Source organism: Canis lupus, chromosome 23 (genome assembly GCF_048164855.1).
Source record: "Canis lupus baileyi chromosome 23, mCanLup2.hap1, whole genome shotgun sequence".
Classification (NCBI taxonomy): domain Eukaryota; kingdom Metazoa; phylum Chordata; class Mammalia; order Carnivora; family Canidae; genus Canis; species Canis lupus.
Window position 1 is genome coordinate 41,676,785 of NC_132860.1, and position 13,945 is coordinate 41,690,729.

The 13,945-nt window shown below is 34.5% G+C and overlaps 1 long non-coding RNA gene across 5 annotated transcripts in view; it reads left to right on the forward strand.

The window, feature by feature from the left end:
- Positions 1 to 13,945, forward strand: part of LOC140615141 (uncharacterized) — a 71,801-nt gene that overhangs the window by 54,086 nt on the left and 3,770 nt on the right. For 2 of the 5 annotated variants that reach the window (XR_012015809.1, XR_012015814.1), the window contains one exon: positions 11 to 532. The exons of 1 other annotated variant lie outside the window; for it this stretch is intronic. This is a non-coding gene — a long non-coding RNA (uncharacterized lncRNA). Of the gene's footprint in view, positions 1 to 10; positions 533 to 568; positions 642 to 7,213; positions 7,771 to 13,945 lie in introns of those variants that run through there. 2 more of the 5 variants (XR_012015806.1, XR_012015807.1) reach the window with 2 other exon arrangements.

A 13,945-nucleotide genomic window follows, 5' to 3' on the forward strand; every position in this document is an offset into this window, starting at 1 on the left:
TTGTTCATAGGCAAATTCCATCTGATTTGGTCAAATAAGAAGGAATTTTATTTTACTTTATCTGTAAAAGGAGATGATGAAAACTGCTACAAAAGTAAATGAGGAGCTTTAAGTAATTACTGATTTTCAGATGGAAATAAGAAAGAAAGCTGAAGATTTGAAATCAACTAACTGCCTATCATAATGAAACTAGTACAGATACCTAGCCAATGAAGGTGCCAGATTATTCATAAATTAAAATGCTGACTCTGATTTATTTTACTATTAAATAGAATTGAGGAGATGCCCAATGTGTTTTCTAAGTGACCATTTCTAATTATGCAACTAGATAATCAGCCTAGTCACAAAAAGGCTCCAGCAGCAACATACAGACCCTGGTGTAAGGGGCCTAGGGAGATTCAGTGGCTTGGTCCCTAATCAAGCACATGAGTATTCAGCACCAAGTTGTACATATAAAGTGCTTAGCACAATACTTGGGACACAGTAAACACTAAGTAAATGATTGCTATTCTTATTAACCAGAATCTGAAAAGTGACTTTAGAGAGGGACATGTCCTCTGATTCATAGGTGATACACATCATATCTAGAGGCCGTCTCTTCCTCCAGCAAGAAAAGATTCATGGAAGTGATATCATTTGAGGTAAGTCATGAATAATAGTTAATATTCAAGAAGTAGAAATGGGAAGGAGTTCATAGACAGCGGCATGCTAACTGCATGTTTCTGCAGCCCTCGGCCTTCCCTTACAATTACTCATCCTGAATGAAGCACCTTCCAAAGACAAGTGAGCCTGCAAGGGAGAGAACCAGGCTTTGGCTTTGCTGAGGTCCTGGCATAAGGCACATTTATAGGACTTTACTATTATTATCTGGACCTGCATTGATCTTGCATCCTAGAGAGAAGGTATCTTGGACAAATTAGAGCTTTATGCTTCCTGAAAAGAGGTTTGGTCCACTGAGTGGAGCACTAAGAAGAGAGCTAGCATCTGTCCATCCACATTTGTGGTCCTTCAGGAATCTACTCATCCCTAAGATCCCTAAGTAGTTCCCCAAAAGCTGAAAAGTTTGGGAGAGTTCTCTTTATCTCTTTAACTAAAAAGACATTAAGCTTTAATGGGAGTAGAGGAGTTTTCTCCCAAGGATTCCATCGGTGACCAGAAAGTTTGAAGCTGGTACATCTCCTGCTCATAGGGCCAGAGATGGCATATTCCCCACCAACTGTGAAAATGGCATCACTTGAGGCTGGAAGCAATGGGAAAGGAATGCATTGGAGAAAGAGTGCTCTTGGAAAGTGATGGGTAACCACTAGTAAGAAGTAAAATTTCAGTAGAACTTTTTTTTTTTAAGATTGTATTAATTTACTTGAGAGAGAGGAAGCACAGAGGGAGAGGGAGAAGCAGACCCCTACTGAGCACAGAGCCGGATGTAGAGCTTGATCCCAGGACACCGGAATCGCGACCTGAGCCAAAGGCAAACGCTTAACTGACTGAGCTACCCAGGTGCCTCTCAGTAGAACTTCTAAACTGACAAGAGAAAGAGATAATAATAATTCGATCAAATAAAATACAAAAAATATGAAAAATTTAGACGAGAAAACAACAACATATAATGAATAGAGGCATTAGTGAATGAATTTTGCTATATCTAGGTTTTGGAAATTTATTCAGAATTAAGGAAAATTAATACAAGCTCTATAAGAGACTTCTAAAACACTTCTAAACAGAAGTGTTTTTAAAGACAAAAGGGAAATGGGTGGAGGTGCACCATACTAACTAAAATGAAAGAAAAGCAAAGCTGGTATCAGACAAGTTAAGAATTTGGGGTTAAATGGGATAAAAAGAACATTGTATAATAATAAACAATAAATGATAAATGCAATTCCTGATAAAGAAGTAACAGTATAAACTTGTCAAACAACATAGCAGCTGATTATACAAAGGAAATGTATTAGAAACATGAGGAGAATTTAAGGAGATTAAAAAATACAAATTAAGATATTTTGGTTACATAGATTATGTCAAATCAAGTAAACAAAAGAAATTTAATAACATAATCACACTTCAGTGTGTATGTGTGTAGGGGAAGGGACAAAAGAGTGGGGGGAGAGAAAGAATACAGAGAACTTTGCATTTCACAAATGGGCAAAATAGCTATATTTATTATTTTTAAAATCTGTCTTCTGCTGCTGACAAAGAATAAATGAAAACATTTTAAAGTAGAGATTTTACAGATTACATTCTAGGACAGTTAATCTAATAATCTAGAAGTTCTGAAAAATTAGTTACTTGGAATTTAAGAAACAGTCTTTTAACCCTTATACGCAACATAAATTCAAAAGTGAAATTACAAACTATCTAGAAATTCATGAAAGGAATACTCTTTACACTAAAACCCATAGGACACAGCTAACACTATTCTCATAGAAAATTTTACATCTTTAATGGCTTTGTTATTAAAGAAGAAAGACAAAAAATACAGAACTTAGTATTATCTTGAAAAATCAGACAAAAAAAAAGAAAAATCAGACAAAACAAAATATGCTAAAACGAAGTAGTGGAAATAATACATAAAACTATAATCTGAGAAAATAAGATTGAAAAAAGTATTAATAAATCTGAAAACTGATTCTTGAAAAAGATCAATAATATAAATTGTGAGGTCAATTAAGAAGAAAGGGAAGCAAAAAATATATATCAGGATGAAAATGGAGATATAATCCAGGTACAAGTGAGATTTAAAAAATTATAAGAATAACCTATTTTAAAACCTAGATTATGTAGATGTTTTCCTAGCAAAAGATAAATTACCAACGTAGACTCATGAATAAGCATAAAAGTTGAGAAATCAATCATTGTAAAATAGACTGGAAAGAAGATTTAAAATGTATCTCTAAATGAGGAACCATGAGCAAAGAGTTTCAAAAATGAGTTTATCTAATTTTTAGAAGATAGTTTTAATTTATTTAAATTACATTAAGAAAATTAGGGAGCTCCTAAATTTATTTTATAAAACAAAATAATATTAATATCAAAAAATGATAAAAATCATACAAAGAAAGTATACTTTAATGATACTTTATAGGATGCAAGCAAAGTATTATCAATTGGACTTTAGAAGTGAGATATTCACAGATAGGATTGTAGGAATATGAGGGTGAGTACAAAATAGGAAAAACACATTTCATGATACCAAGAGAACAATGGAGAAAACCAAATTAATATAGCCCTAGATCCTAAAAGTTATGATGAAAAATATTCTTAATAAACCCTGACTAAAATAAGAAAGAAATTACTTCAATAGGCTAGTTTTTACTTATGAACAATGAAAAGCCCATTTTATTATTATTTAAATTTTAAAAATACATATTAGCAAATGTAATAAGAAAAAACATTAATTCTAATACTGGAAAAGAAGAATGAGATTATCCATGTTTTTGCTAAAAATTGAAACCAGAGAAAGTCTTCTAGTCACTTTGAGGGAAATTTTCTAAGTGGCCATGTACCTTTTAAATGTACAATCACCGATACATTTTCATTATATTTGATATAAGTAGCTATAAATGGAAATAGAGTTAGCCTATTTGAAATAGCAACAAAAACTACAAAATAATTAGGAATAATCTTAAGAAGAGCAGTATGAGGAGGAAAAGTACATTTTTAAATTTGATTACAGAAAAATTGGAAAGAATTTCAATAAAGATACTATGAGTGAAGTCAAGTACATGCTTGATTAGAAGAAAACCTCAGTGTACATAAAAAACAAAGCATTAAAATTTACACTATATATTCAGATCTTACATTTGACAAACAACAATAAAAATACATAAAGGATTGGTTAAACACACAAACCATGGAAGCTCAAATTCAAATGACCAATAACCAGAAAAAAAGATTCTCAGACTCACTAATAGGAAAATGCATATGAAAAACAATCCTGAAATATCTTTCACAAGTCATATTGGCAAACAAATCACCTAGAGACTAGACCACAGCAGGGTCTTTCTTCAGATGAGCTCCCAGAATTTTCTCTACCCATCAGCCAGGCCAGAGGAACCATTTTACCATCAAAGGTGTGGAGACTGCACTTGGAAAGTTCTATTTCCTGGATATTTCTAGCAACTTGCCACACAACACTGAGTATCTAGGAATGATTAGGTAGCTGAGTTCGAGTGCCTTTATTGTTCATTACCTATCTACAGGCTTCATAGTTCCTATGAGAGTGAATATATTAATCTTGTGGACAGAAATAATCTTGCCAGTTAACTCAGTATAAATAAAAAAATTATCATTTGGAATTTTTAAAAAGATTATTTATTTATTTGAAGCAGCATGAGTGAGAGAGTGCATGAGCAGGGTGAGGGGCAGAGAGAGAGAGAGAGAAGCAGACTCCCTGCTGAGCAGGGAGCCCTACTGAGGCTCCATCCCAGGACCCTGGGATGGTGACCTGAGCTGAAGGCAGATGCTTAACCAGTTGAGCCACCCAAGTTGCCCTGGAATTCTTTTTTAACATAAGTTTCTTTGGGTTGAATTGTGTAAATCTGTCTACTGAAGCTCGATCCTTATAATAAAATTTAAAACCCTATGATCTGCAGTCCTGCCAACCCATCTCTGTTTCCTCTCTGATTTCATCTTTTGTCACTTTACCCCTCCTTCACTTTGCTCCATCTACAGTGTCTTCCTTGTTTACTTGGAATGTATGAAATTTAGTCTCAAGAGAAGGCATTTGCACTTGTTCCCTCCACCCGGAATGCTTATCCCTACTTCTTTCAGATTTCTTCACATGTACTTCCTTCTTATTGGAGAGATCATTACTGATTCCTTTTAAAAAAGTAATACTGCCTCACTTCACTCCTTTTTTGCCCCCAATTACTCTGCTTTATTATTCTATTCATATACGAATGGCCACAACTATATGAAAAGATGCTCAACAACACTAGTCATTTGTGACATATAACTGAAACCTGAACGAAATACTATTATTCACTCATTAGAATGGCTATCATCAGAGATAACAAGTGTTGACCAGAATGTGGAGAAACTGGGCAGCCTGGGTGGCGTAGCAGTTTAGTGCTAGCTTCAGCCCTGCACGGGATCCTGAAGACCTGAGATGGAGTTCCACATCGAGCTCCCTGCAGGGAGCCTGCTTCTCCCTCTGCCTGTGTCTCTGCCTCTCTGTCTCTCATGAATAAATAAATAAAATCTTTTTTTAAAAATTAAAAAAAAAAGAACGTGGAGAAACTGGGACCCTCATACTGCTGGTAAGAATGTAAAATGCTACAGACACTTTGGAAAACAATTTGGCATAACATTGAAAAGCTAAACAGAAACTTATCATAGGATTTCAAGATTCTACTCGTAAGAATATACCCAAGAGAAATGAAAAAAATATGTTCATACAAAGACTTGTATGCACATGGTAGAGCAACATTATTCAAAATAGTAAAAAACTTGAAACAATACACTATCCAATTGCTGAATGGATTTAAAAATTATGGTACACTCATACGATGGAATATTATTTAACAATAAAAAGCAATGAAGTACTGGTAATTGCTACAACGTGGATGAACCTCAGAAATATTATGCTAAGTAAAAGAAGCCAGATGCTGAAGAATACGTAGTGATTCCATTTATGTGAAATGTCTAGATCAAATCTGTAGGCACAGAAATCAGATCAGTGGTTAACTGGGGCTGAAGGTGGATAAGAGGACTAACTAGAAACAGGATTGAGGGAAATTGGGCGGGGGTCAGTTAATGGAAATGTTCTAATACTGGAATATGATGGTTCCATAGCTCAATACACTTACTAATAATTGTATACTTTCAATGGATAAATTCTATGGAATGTAAACTATACCACAATAAAGATAAAACATACAGTATAATTTACAGGCAATAGTATGGTTGAGTTACAATCTTCTTTCTTGCATTAAAATGTTATTTGGTTCAATTGTTCTTTTCGCACAAAAGTCCCCATTTTTTTTTCTGGGTGTTTATGAATATTGGATACCATCTATGCCACTGGAGAATTCTAATTATCAAAAAGTTCTGGGAATGCTCACCTGGTAGTTCTGAATTTATATTTACATGACATGTACGTACCAGTTTAAACAATTTGGGGAAATATGAAATAATGTTGGATTAAGTATGTTCACTTATTCATTTAGTCTTCCATTGCTGAATATATATTTATTGAGTTTCTATTTTGTGCAATAGAGGCATACAATGTCAAAAGCTAGAGGAGGGATAATCTTACTGACTTCAGCTTCCATAAATAATGAAATTGAGGCCCAGAGAAGTCAAATTACTTGCCTAGTACAAAAATTCTCAAATGACGAAGCCAGGGCAGGTTCTCTTTTTTCCCATTCTCCCTACTACACTTATGCTAATGAGGAATTCATAAGAATTTACTAGAAACTTAACAAACTAGTAGATTAAAAAAATCACTTTACTGCCATCATTTTAGGATTAACACATATGTTGCATGGTCAACATCTGTTCCATTCAGGACACACTAGCTTTGAGGAGGTAAGGGGCTATAGGAAATTTGCTACTGACAGTCAAATTTGTCTTTTCATATTCAAAATGAAAAGCATTCAGACCTTATCATGTGCTCATCCAGATTTGCTTACAATGTAATTTCATCCTTGTTAGCTATAAATATTATTGAAAGGAATTGAAACTGACAAACTTCCTCAGTGATAGTTTACGAAATTAGATTAAATATTTATTGATTAGCAAACCAAACTTTATGCAGAATTTCAAAGTAAATCATTCAAAAAGTCTTAGAACTAATAAATGTAAATCTTCCAATTCATACATTCTATGCTTTAACATGTGAGGAGATAAAAGCCTGGTGCATCTCACAAAGCACAAAACTAAAAAGAATTTTTTTCTACTGTTGCAGATCAACAATTTCCATGTTTTTACTGAGCTGAGGGAAGCAGGAGGGAGAGGGGACTATTCAACATAAATCAGACAACAGTAAGGCAGGAGTACACATTAATAGAGCGAGCTTTTTTCTGTTTTAAGTACATTTAACGTACATTACAAATAACATGTAATTGGTCAAAGGTATTTAAATATTGTATTCACAGTAACTGAATTAATTCCAGGGTAGATTTTAGTTATGGGAAGAAGGAGAGTAAATTTTTTAAGAAAGCAATTCAAACTTTTTATGATCTATCTTATTTTAAAAAACTTGCTCTGATTTCAGATGGCTGATTCCTTTTACTAAGGAACAAGAAAAATGCTGACTGTTGGCTATTGACAACACCTGTTCCCTCATTTTGGCAAGATTATAACCCTTTAAAACTTTTAATCATTGTCATCTTTGAGTGAATCACCTCTAGAAATTATATTGATGTCAAAATTGATATCAAGCTTCTAAAATATATTCAATGTAAAAAAACCTTACTATGGGATGCCTGGGTGGCTCAGTGGTTGGGTGTCTGCCTTTGGCTCAGGGCGTGATCTCAGAATCCGGGATCCAGTTCTGCATTGGGCTCCCTGTGGGGAGCCTGCTTCTCCCTCTCCCTCTGCCTGTGTCTCTGCCTCTCTCTCTATGTGTCTCTCATGAAGAAATAAATAAAATCTTTAAAACAAAACAAAACAAAAACCTCAAAAAACCTTACTATGGAAATTATAGAGAAGGTTGTGATTGAAAATATTAAGCTTATATATACTTGTGCATTCATTTATTTAGAAAATATCAACTAAATATCCATAAAAATGCTAGGATCCTACCAGGTGTTAGAGATACAATAATTAAACATTTTAATTAAATAATTAATAATTAATAATTAAACATTTTAATCATTTCCTGCTCTAATGAAGCTTAAAATATCAGATTGGTAAATTGGCAATTATAATATAGTAAGATAATTGATCAGTCCTCAGCTAACCAAACAAGATGAATTTTGTGCTCTTTACTGTTGAGTCCATTAAAAAAATGTTAAGAGTCTTGCTTTATGGATGTCATTTTTACTATTTATTACATGGATAAGGAAAAAAAATACTTGTGGTAGATTTCACTTCCCAAAAATATTCAAAGCAATATTTCTGGTCTTGCATGCTCTTATAATTCTTGTTTTATCACCATCAAGCCTATGGATTGGGTTGCCAGAATGGCTCAGTCAGTTGGGTACCTGAGTCTCGATTTTGGCCCAGGTCATGATCTCAAAGTCTTGAGATTGAGCCCAGTGTCAGACTGGGCATGGAGCCTGCTTGGGAATCTCTCTCCCTCTGTACCTCACTCCCACCCACCCTCCCCCTTCCCAGATTTGCATGTGAACTCTCTCAATCTCTCTCTCTTAAAAGAAAAAAAAAAAAGAAAAAAGAAAAAACAACTAGGGATCTATTTTCTCTCTCTTTCATCTTGGAAGGAGTTGTATCTGCTTTGACCAAAAGAGTACAGCAGATAAGATACCATGTAACTCCCAAGGCTAGATCTAAAAATGATATAGCTTCTGCCTGCCTCTGTTTTGGGACCCAACCACCATGTTGTGAGAAGCCCCATTAAGTAGAGGGTCTGGTGTACATGTTTAGGTCGACAGCTCCACTAAAAGTTCAAGCTGATAGCCAGTATCAACTGGGAGATGTGTGAGTAAGCAAGCTTTCAGATGCATATTGACATCTGCCGATGCTGAGTGGAACAGAGAGTAGCCTTCTCTTTCCAAACTCTAACCAAAATTGCACATTTGTAAAGCTAAATAAACACTTTTTGATATTTTAAGCCATTAAGTTTGAAAATTTTTAATGGAGAAATAGGTAGATCAAAGAACCTCCATATGTAAACTTTGATTCATTTCAGTAAAATAATTCTTACAGTACTATATACTGCAAGAACGATACTCCTTGGAAATTGACTACCAGTACTCGCCTACATTTATCTATTTCTCCAAAATTGCTTCTTATTATTCATATATATTGTTTATATTCCAGCCAAATATAACTTCTTACTTTTACCTTTTACTAACTCATTCTAGAGAATGGGTTATTGAACACCTATTATGTGCTCAGCATTTTGCTAGATGCTAGTTTTCCCTGAACACAATATATTCCTTCACAACTTCACATCTTTGCATATACTCTTCTTTCTGCCAGAATACCTTTCCCTACCATCTCTGACGTACTTCAACATAATTCCAAAACCATTTCAGATGTCACCTCTGTGCTGAAGACTTTCCTTACTCCACTGATGGTAGCCATATTTTTCTTGTATTCAGAGCACTATGCGTATGTCTGTTATTGATCTTACACATATTATCAGTCTCAATTTTAGCCTAACTCCTTTACTAGACTTTAAGCCTCTAGAGGTCAAGAACAGATATCTTCATGAATCTGCTCTCTGTACTAGTGTCAGGAATATATTAATTTCATTATACATAATGGTTGAATATTGTTAAATAATATTTAAATATTGGTTAAGTGCTGGCATTTTTAGTGTTTTTTTCCTTAAGACTATTTTTAGTACTTTATGAGAAGACTGTTGCACACATGATAATAACAATTATGTCATTAGCTAGTAAAGGTACTGAGCTGATATAAATAATAAATTTCATATATGTTACCACGAATCCACCAAATAGTAATGGTTTTTGCCCACAACTAGCCTTAGCTTATTTTAACAACCTGACAGGGCAGCCTGGGTGGCTCAGTGGTTTAGCACCACCTTCAGCCAGGGCATGATGCTAGAGACTCGGGCTCAAGTCCCGCATCAGGCTCTCTGCATGGAGTCTGCTTCTCCCTCTGCCTGGGTCTCTGCATCTGTGTGTGTGTGTGTCTCATGAATAAATAAATAAAATCTTTATTAAAAAAAACTGATAGAAATTGAAGTTTTTATTGCTTATTTCTAAACTCCTAATATTTCCTTAGCTTTCTGATCACTCTAACATGATCCCATAAGAAATAATTTTTATTAACTTTTGAACTACAGCAATAAAAAAAAAGTTTCCCTCATGTACAACCAAAATACATTTTCCAAGAAGCATTCAGAACATTTTCTGCTTAATAGGATATTCATCCAAATAAATTGGTATGATTATTAATGGTACTTTTCCTTTTAATCATAAGGGTCTTCTGTACTAGGAGCTGATCTGTTATCATTTACTAAGCTACTGTTCTCTGGAGCCAAGGAATAGAAGACCTTTTCTTTCATCTTTCCTATTTTAAAGCTCAAATGGAGGAACCTTCTGTACTTTTTAGTCACTTACTTTCTAAGAGGGTCTATTAAGAAATAATGCCATAAAATTAATGGTTAGAGTTTCAGCCTTGTGAACTTGTCCCTTACCAGATACATAGGAAACCTAAGGATGCTTTAGGAAAAATTTCCTAAATTGTAAGTCCTACCTCGTTGGGAGCCTCTGGGGAAGAGAGAGAAAAACAACAACAAAAAATAATTGCAAAATAATTATATAAATAGTAAATAATTACTCTGCAAACAGCTTAATGATATGGACTGAATCAAATGGTGCCCTTGACAGGAAAAAATATTTTTCTCATCCAATCATCACAGCTCTGCATTTTAACAGAACAGTAAGTGGTTCACTGGGTAAACGATTATTTTTTAATTTTTATTAAGTTTTATGTTTTTCTAATTTTAATTTATTTTTGTTTAATTTAGTTTTACTTATCTTTTTTAAAGATTTTATTTGTTTATTCATGAGAGAGACACACACACACACAGAGGCAGAGACACAGGCAGAGGGAGAAGTAGGCTCCATGCAGGGAGCCCGATGTGGGACTCCATCCCAGGACTCCAGGATCATGCCCTGGGCTGAAGACAGGTGCTAAACCACTGAGCCACCCAGGCATCCCTAGTGTTACTTATTTTTAAATTTTATTTGTTTTTTTTTTTTTTGTCTCAAATTTTTATTGAAATTCTAGTTAGCCTACAGTATGTTGGTTTCAGGAGCAGAATTTAGCGATTCATCACTTCCGTATGACACTCAGTGCTCATCACAATACGTGCCTTCCTTAATATCCATCACTCATTTAGCCCCCCCCCCCCCCGCTTCCCCTCCAGCAGCCCTAAGTTTGTTCTCTACGGTTAAGAGTCTCTTATGGTTTGCCTCCCTCTCTTTTTTCCCTCCTTCCCCTATATTCATCTGTTTTGTTTCTTAAATTCTACATGAGTGAAATCATATATTTGTCTTTCTCTGACTGACTTATTTCACTCAGCATAATATGCTCTAGTTCCATCCATGTCATTGCAATGGTAAGATTTCATTATTTTTGATGGCTGAGTAATATATATATATTTGGATGGATATATATATATATTTGCATGGATATGTATATATATATCCATCCAAATAAACTGGATATATATTATATATAACAATATATATAATAAATTGGAATATATATTATTATTCACTAATATATATATATTCATATATATAGTAGTGAAGTTGCTAGATTGAAAGGTAGTTCTATTTTTAACATTTAAGGAAACTCCATACTGTTCTCCAGAGTGGCTGTACTAGTTTCCATTGCCACCAACAGTGTAAGAGAGTTCCCTTTTCTTCACATCCTCACCAACACCTGTTGTTCCTGTGTTGATTCTAGCCATTTTGACAAGTGTGAGATGATATCTCATTGTGGTTTTTGATTTGTATTTTCCTGATTCTGAGTGATGTTGAGCATCTTTAGGGGATGGCACAGCATGGCCACCTGGATGTCTTCCTTGGAAAAATGTCTCTTCAGGTCTTCTGCCTATTTCTTAAGTGGATTATTTTTTGGGGGTGTTGAATTTGGTTAAGTTCTTTATAGATTTTGGATACTAACCCTTTATCAGACATGTCATTTGCAAATATCTTCTCCCATTCTGTAGGTTGTCTTTTAGTTTTATTGATTGTTTTCTTCACTGTGCAGAAACTTTTTATCTTGATGAAATCCCAATAGTTCATTTTTGCTTTCGCTGCTCTTGCCTCAGTGACCTGTCTAGTAAGGAGTTGCTACAGCTGAGGTCATAGAAAATAGGTTGCTGCCTATTTTCTCCTGATTTTGATGGTTTCCTATCTCATATTTAGGTGTCTCATCCATTTTGAATTTATTTTTGTGTATGGTGTAAGAAAGTGGTCCAGTTTCATTCTTTTGCATATTCCTGTCCAGTTTTCCCAACACCATTTATTGAAGAGACTGTCTTTTTTCCACTGGATATTCTTTCCTGCTTTGTTGGAGATTACTTGACCATATAGTTGTGGGTCCATTTCTAGGTTTTCTATTCCATTCCACTGACCTATGTGTTTGTTTCTGTGCCAGTACCATACTGTTTTGATCACTGCAGCTCTGTAATATAGCTTGAAGTCTGGAAATGCAATACCTCTTGCTTTGCTTCTCTTTTTCAGGATTGCTTTGGCTCTTTGGGGTCTTTTGTAGTTCCATACAAATTTTAGTATTGTTTGTTCCAGCTCTGTGAAAAATGCTAGTGGTATTTTGATAAGGATTGCATTAAATTTGCAGATTGTTTTGGGTAGTATAGACATTTTAACAGTATTTGTTCTTCCAATCCATGAGCATGGGATGTTTTTCCATTTCTTTTGTATCATCTTCAGTTTCTTTCATAAGTGTTGTATAGTTTTCAGAGTACAGGTCATTTATCTCTTTGGTTAGGTTTATTCCTAGGTATCATATGGGTTTTGGTGCAATTGGGAATGGGATTAATTCTCTGATTTCTCTTTCTGTTGCTTCATTATTGGTATACAGAAATGCAACAAATTTCTATATTTTGATTTTATATCCTGCAACTTTGCTGAATTTGTGTATCAGTTCTAGCAATTTTTTGGTGGAGTCTTGCAGGTTTTCTACATTGGACAAAAGATTTTGATTGCTCTTCCACATTGTTTGGTTTCATCTTAGTTTCTATCCCAGAGATACTTTGGGAATATTATAAATAAACACAGAGATATCTCACTGAGAAGATAGCTCTAGGAAATGAAGTGTTTTTCATAAGTAAAGTTTTTACACAGACTGAATTTTTCCTAAGTAGAACAGATGCTTATGTGTTGTGATTTTAACTCTGATAATGACTCTTACTTTTTCCATGTGTGTATGCCCCAATTTAATATTCTCTGGTGGCTGAAATATTTTTTTTGATGAGAAATATTTTTCTATTTCATTTTTGACATTAGAATTGAGAATGTGAATGTTCCAAGAAAAGCAATTGACAGACAATGGCTCTTATTAAGTTTTAAGTGGCTAATAACACCTTTCTCTAGAAACAGATTGTGATAGAGTGGACTATAGACCATTTAGAAGAAAAAAGGGTACTTACAGACAAGTTTTCCCATTTTGTCATTTTTGCCTAGGGTCAGCTCTATTCCCAAATAATTAAAACCCATTTAAGCAGTGAGCTGTATTTTATTTCTCATAGAAATATATCTAAAATGTATTATGCATTCTCTTGATTTATTAAAGAGAGTACAATGCATAAAATATAAACTTTCTTCATAACCTAGAGTCATTATTTTGTTTTTTCATAAATTATCCTAGATTGCTTTATTTTTTATAATTCTGTTGTCCCACATATTAATGGCAGCTGTCCCAGCTCAGTCTATCTCTATCTCTCATGTACTCAGTAACTCTGTATCTTTCGAGTCACAACATCCTGTGTTTCAGTTATGAGTATAATGTGTAGTAGATGTTACTTGACCTCTTTAAGTCTTATTTTGGTGGCTAATGGCAATATTTCCTATAAGGACTGTGGTGAGAACAATTAAAAATGCACATGAAGCAATAGAGCTTTTAGCTCTAACTTGCACAGATGTCTGTGGTAGATTAGAAACAACAAAAGATGCTGAATAGGGGTCCCTGGGTGGCTCAGTAGATTAAGTGTCTGCCTCTGGCTCAGGTCATGATCCCAGAGTTCTGGGATCAAGCCCTGCTTTGGGCTTCCTGCTCAGTGGGGAGTCTGCTTCTCTCTGTCTTTTTTTCTCTCTGCCCC